The following is a 7,066-nucleotide window of genomic DNA, read 5'->3' on the forward strand; positions in this document are numbered from 1 at the left end:
TTTGTTTATTCAATGAGCTGCATAGCAGAACAATGCATAGGCTTTGCATATTCTAGTTTTGTCTATTATTAGTTTTGAAACTTTGAGTAAATTAACGTGTCTGAGTTTTAGTATTCTTATTGTAAATTGGGACAAAAAATTTTTTGCTTAATGTGTAGATACACACGTGGGTTTAACACAGTTGTAGCAATTATTATTGTCATAGAGATTAAACTTTAGTCCCTGAGTAGCTGTAGGGTAATGGTTACGCTAACTCTTTTTTGAAATCTTTTTACTCTGGCCTCTTGCAGGCATATACTCTCAAATTTTTTAAAACTGGAAAAGAAAGCAGAAAACATAATTTTTTAAGTATTTAGAGTTTTTCAAGAAGTCTTCATAGTGATCTATAAAATCTCAAAGCAATTTAAAGGTAACAAGACAACATATTTAATAATTAAAATGAAGCTATGTTAATAATAGCCCTTTGTATTTCTATATTATCTTCCTTGAAGAGTAGAAAGTGTTATAGAAACACTATTCAACTATGCTCTCAACTCCCCAGATGACTATCATCATCTCCATTTGAAGAAACACAAAGGAACTGCATTGACTTAACAAAAAGCAAATGAAGACACTTGAATGACAGAAGAATGGCAAGGCTACAGACCTTAATTAAGTCAGAAGAAAATTTTTCTCCCCTTGTCCTGTTTCTCCCTAAATGCATCACAAATACAGCTTCTTACTTCTAGAGCGATGTGTTAAGCATTTTTCCCCAAGTTGTGATGTCCTTTTTTTAATGAATCACACCCTGAAGTTCTACATTTAGATACAAGATGAAAGTAGATGAAGAGATAATGAAGGAAACAAATTCAATGTGTTTTCCAAGAACATATTTCTTTTAAACAACTCCTAAAGGGGTACTCTAAAACAATGGAATAGATTGTCTTTTAATCTATTTCACATCTCTTGCAGGGAAGTGTAGTGCTAACATTTCAATATCCAGCAGTAGAGGGCAGCACAGCCCTTCTTTGCAAAATGTTGACTACTCAAGAGAAAATAAAAGCAAAACTCTTGACCACTGTGTCTCTGTGTTTACCTAATACTTTAAAAAACAGACTATTTTTCTAATTGTTTAAGTGACTCTGTAGAAAGAACGTCAGAGCCTGTATTGCCTTGAAGTAACTGGTGAAAAACGCAGGTTTTAGGTCCTCTGCTCAGGATATGGGTTCTGTCTGGCAAAGATAAACAGTAGCTTGACCCTGGTCAATCAGATAGGGTTATTGTATGAACAGACCTAATGCTCCTGTGCTTTCTGGGTAGCAGTCAATCCACTGAACTAGCAGGATGTGGTTATAAAAATGTGTGTAACTCATATAGTCTTAGCCCTGATAACTGCTTTTCAATTCTAATTCACTCACTTTATTCTGCTGTCTGTGATAGTTTTTCCTCTCTCTCACACCTGAAGCAGATCAGACCTATCTCAACTATACCACATGTATTATGGACTCTAAAGAATGATGTCAGACATGATGGGTAGGTAAGAATGTCTTTCATGGAATTGCAGTTGCCTAAACGGCTGTGTGTGTATAACAGTGAAATTGAAGCCTTGTAGGCTACTCCTCATTCTATTGCAATATGATTTCTCTATCCAGTAAGCAGCAAGAAAAAAAATCTGTTCTTTTGTACTAAGTGTTACATGATGCTCTTGGGCAGGATGACAGAGAGAATAGTCCTAATTCTAGCAAATACATAATAACCACAGTATCCCTAGTACATTTAGATACTGCTCTAACCCTCAAAACTCTTTTTGGCAGCAAATCTTCAGTGCCAATTTAAATTAATCCCACCAGGAGCAAGAGCTGGAAGACACTGAGTCTAGTTCTCAGCTCTGCCTTGTGAACCTGGAAAAATTACAACCTCTGAGCCTTTGTTTTCTCATCTGTTAAACGCAGATAATGCCTCCTAGGTCTAGTAAAAGAGTCAACTTGGAAAATATATATAAAGTGCTTAAAAGCCATTTAAGTGCCTAACACGTATTTCTATCACTGTAGCCTAAAGAGATGCCTGCCTTTTCTAAACAATAAAACTTGTGTCTTTCCTTCTCATTTGGTATCATTATATTACCTGAGGTTGTTCGTTTCTATGAGTACTTAACTTTTTCCTCCAATTTGATTGTTTGTTCCTTGAGAACTGAAACCATTAATTATACTTTCTGGTATCCTATAGAGAAACAAGATATTTCATACAAAATAGGTACTCAAATATTTGTTGATTGATTAAAAACATAAACCACATTGCAGAATTAACTCTTAAATAAAGATTTAAAAATTGTGGTAAGAAACAAATAACAAAATTTACCATCATAACCATTATAAAGTGTCTAGCAATAGTGTTAACTATATGCACATTGTTGTGCAACAGATCTCTAGAGCTTTTTCATCCAGAATTCATTCTTAATAACTGTCTTCCACATCACCTGGTTTGGAAGTGCTTCTTTATTGATCAGGCAAAAACAGGAAAAAGACATAGGATTTTCACTCTGTAGCTAGGGATGTCTGGACCAAGGTAATCGAAAAATTTCCACTGTGTGTTAAATTCTTCCTCTTCTCATAGAGGTTCTACCCTAGTCTCTCTCCAACCTGTAAATCAGCCATTTTCTATAAACCTGGGACTATATGCCAGAAAAGGAGGCGCCTCTATAAAGTGCTTTCACAAGTCATTTACGTCTAGCATATAATTAAACATTTATATGAAGGAAACTATCACTTGAAAATATAAGCTCATTTGCCAATTATTTGACTTTCAGAATATCTGACTTTTGTTAATTACTGAAGATAAGTACTCTTTTTAATCATTATTGCTATTACAGTAGCATTTTTATTTAGCTGGTATGTGTGGGGACGAGTATAGAGGGCAACTGTCCCAGAAAAAGACCCTGCCTTGGCTATAGATATACATGCTTCTGGAACTCTCTCAGGATAGCACGATCATATTTAACTCTCAATATATGCTTTTAAAAACAAGGCACCTTTTCAAGCATAGATCTTCATATAATGTCGTGAATGTTAATTATCATGTCAAATTCATTTGGGGTAAAAAAGTTGGTTTTCTCCTTTGCATCAAGCACAAAAATAAACTCTAGATAGATTTAAGATTTACACATTTTAAACTACAAACAAAATATGGAAACTAAAGGAGATTTTTGAAACAGTATTAGGATGGAATAGACTCTCCAATCATGACACAATCTCAGAAGTCATAAAGAAAAAAATCAACTTTGTATGGTATTAGACACCATAAATAAAAATATGATGACTTGGAAGAACTATTTGCAGCGTGCTTATCAGTCACATCTGCTATATGCTCAGAGCTTCATTGTATTGATAAATAAAATGAATTAAAGATGTAAAGAAATCAGTCAGGAAAGAATAAATACAAATGGCCAAGAAAAATAGCATCTTCTCTATGAAATTGAAAGCAATTTATCCACTTTTGCTCATCAAACTGACAAAGATTAAAAATATTGATAAAATAGTGTTGAGAGTGCAAGGGGGAAGATATTTTCATGCACTATTGGTGAGAGTGTCAATTGATAAAACCTGCTCTTAGAGTGCATTTTGGCAATATCAGCCAAAATTAAAAAGCACATAGCGTTTTACCAAGCAATTTCTCCTCTAAAAATCTACCCTAAAGAAATTTTTACAAGTTTGCAGAGATAGACAGGTATAGAGGTATACAGTTAAGCATACGGCATTGCTTTAATAGAAAAATAATAAACAATGAAATACTCTCCAAAAATTGTGTTATTTATTACCTAAAAATAATCAAGGTTTTATTTGAAAAAGACTTCACAAGAAACACAATTAAGATCGTCTCCAACAATGATAATTAAGTAGATCAGAGGGAAAAAGTAGTTCTTCAAAGCACTACAGATGTGGTAATTTAAAACTTCAGAAGTTAGGAAAAACTATTTTTTGATAGAGAATAATATGGTGTGCTACAGTTTAGAGGAGATCTGGAAATCAAGGGAGCTATTGAAAATCACTTGTTAATAAAATAGTGATTTTTTTAAAAAATACATAAACTCCAAGACATGTATCCCAGGACCTAAAACAGTTCCTGACATGTAGGAGACACTCAACAACTACTAGCTAAAGGAATGACTGAGGATAATATCTGCATCAGGAGATAAAAATTGGCCCAAAAATTGATACAAAACTGCCTAAAGATTAGTGCTTAATACCTAGCAAGTGTTCAGTAGATACTAGTTCACTGCTTTCCTGGGGGCCTGTTGGTGCTGAATACCTACCTACCACGTTGCAGAAGTTTGTTTATTGAAAACCGTGTATCTAGTGCTGACTTACTGCCAGGTACTGTTCTAAGTGCTTTACAAACACTAAATCATTCATATTACAATGACAACTGAAATGTCCTCTTATCCCGTTTAACCGATGAGGCAATTGAGGCAAAAAGCAACTGAGCAATTCGCGCACGACGGCACAGCTAGACAACGGTGGGGCTACGAACGCAAAGTCTAGCTTCAGGGTCCCTGTGCCGTGTGGCCTCTAGTGTGATACAAACGTATTGAATGAAAGAATGAAATTGTATTATGTCTTTATTCCAGAAAGCTCAGAATATGTTATATTACGTCATACCTAAAAATCAATCCCACAACTTCCCTCTGAGGTAGAGCACATTTTAAAAACATTATAAATATATTACGGGTTCATTGATTGTGTTTAAAAGACCATGGGAGATCCTTGTTCCTGGGATGAAGTCAGTGTATTTGCTTTCTGACATCATATTAATTTCCATACCACAGTTCCAAGTTCTGAACTGATAAACATCCTGCTCTAGAAATGGAAGAGGCAGAAGGGTTTACAGGGAATTACATAACAATGTCAAAATTATTTAAAGGGGTAAGGTGTGTGTGAGCTTTAGTCTTCTACATGACTAAAGCTACAGATCTCCAACTTTTCCAATCAGGAAAAGTTCTTCTGTAAGCTAAGTTTTGTAGGCTTCATGAGAATTCGTTTGTTTCATTTTGTTTTGTGTTAGTTTTAGTTTTGGTTTTGGTTTTAACTTTAGTTGAACTTCATCTCATAATACCAGTGTTTCTTTTTCTTTTTTGTGATTTATCCATTTATTTATTCATCTTATTAATATTTATTGACCATCTACTATGTGCCAGGCATTGCACTAGGAGTTAAGGATGACGTGGTGAACAAAAAAACAGTCCTCCTCCTCACAGATTCTCTAGTGGGGAAGACAATTAACAAGAGCATTGAATAAATAAAATTACTAAAATTACTGCCACAGTAAGTGCTATGTACCTTCATGGAAAAGGCACATGAAAGCATATAAAAGGGGGATTAATCTAGTCGAGGCCAGTTCTTTCCCCCTCAGAATGTTCCCTCCAGCATGGATAGCATTCCACTTCTAATTCCTACCCCAGCAGCACCTCTTAGATCCTACACTTTGCACACAGTAATCTTCAATTTCTGGAATCCATTTTGGCAGCCAATGTTTTTAAGAAAAAATGGCACATTAAAAATAATGCCTTTATTATGGCATCTAGTTCTTTTTTTACAAAAAATAAATATACAAAAACATCATTTTAAAAATCTAATTTCCATTAGTAAGATGCAAATATTTTTATCTTTGTGATTCAGTTGAGAAACGTGAAGTAAGAAATTTACTCTAATATGAGTAACGTAGGGCCGGCCAAGGGGCGCGTCAGTTAAGAGCTGGCTTGGGACGCCAGAGGGCCCCGGTTCGGATCCCACATATGAGGGCCAGTGACACTGCCCTCCACAGCTAAGATGGTGATCAACAGCTCAACCTGGAGCTGGGCTGCCATGAGTCGCCGGCAACGGCGTAGGCTGCAGCCCCTGCTGTTGTGGGTTGCCATGGGCTACCGTGTGTAGCCAGCAGCCAGCGTGAGCAGCCAGCAGCCGCAGTGAGCGGTCGTCCAGAAGCCGGCGACTGATGTGCCTCGCCCAGGAAGAGCGCAATGATGGTGCCAACTTGGGCTAGTGAAGCAACATCCTCCGCAACTAGACTGAAGAACAAAAGGACAGCAACTTGTCTGTTCCCCTTCCCCCAATTCCCCAGCGCTGTTCCAATTCCCCAATAAAAATCTTAAAAAAAAAAAAAAGAGTAACATAGAGTTTTATTAAGTTAAATTAGAAAGGAGAGTCAGAAACATTTATTTCTATGTTTATTATTCTTATCCTACAGAGGATGAGAATCTCTAAAGGCTGAGAGGAAAACTGTGGACAGGCACTGCCCAAAGAGGACAGCCCAGTCATAGATGGTGAGTGGATGTTGCCAAGAGACTACAACATCTCCTTCAAGTCTGATGGATATGAAAGCCAGTGCTGGGCTGCAAGGTCTTCTCTGGAAAACCATTGACCCAAGAGCAGGGGTCAAACTGCGGCAAACTGCAGCTCATGAGCCACATGCGGCTCTTTGGGTACGTACATGTGGCTCTGAAATAAAATTGAAAATGAAAATAAAACTATCATAGTTTCATTTATAAAATTTTTAAAGGATATTTTTATTCACATTATGGTGATTTCATTTGTTTTCCAGGTCTCACAAAACTTTGAGGGACAGGATTGGCTCTTCCACCTCAAAAGTTTGCCGACCCTTGCCCAAGAGAGTAAATGGTGGGCAGAGACAACTCAAGTTCAATGTTGTCCTTTGGTTCCCCATGGGAGGGCTGGGCTGTCAGTGAGGCATGAAAGGTAGTGGAAAGAACACGGAAGACTCTATGGTCTCCCGTCAGGAATCCCCAGAAGAAAAGATTATAGTCAGAGACAAGAAACAGTGTTAGGCAGGCTCCAAAATCACAGACGGTATCACAGCCAATAGACTTGGAATCCTTTTAGGGCCGTATTTAGGATGTATCCCTATGATATCCAGCTCCTTCTATTAGATTGGGTTCTTCATTGTATTTAGCTCACTACCTTCTATCCAGGTGCTTACTAATCAAAGCGTAGTCTTTAGACCAGCAACATCAGCAACACCTTACATGCTTGTTAGAAATACAAAAGCTCAGGCCCCACCCCAGACCTATTAAGTT

This window comes from Hipposideros armiger, unplaced genomic scaffold (assembly GCF_001890085.2).
Source record: "Hipposideros armiger isolate ML-2016 unplaced genomic scaffold, ASM189008v1 scaffold_28, whole genome shotgun sequence".
NCBI classification, from domain to species: Eukaryota; Metazoa; Chordata; class Mammalia; order Chiroptera; family Hipposideridae; genus Hipposideros; species Hipposideros armiger.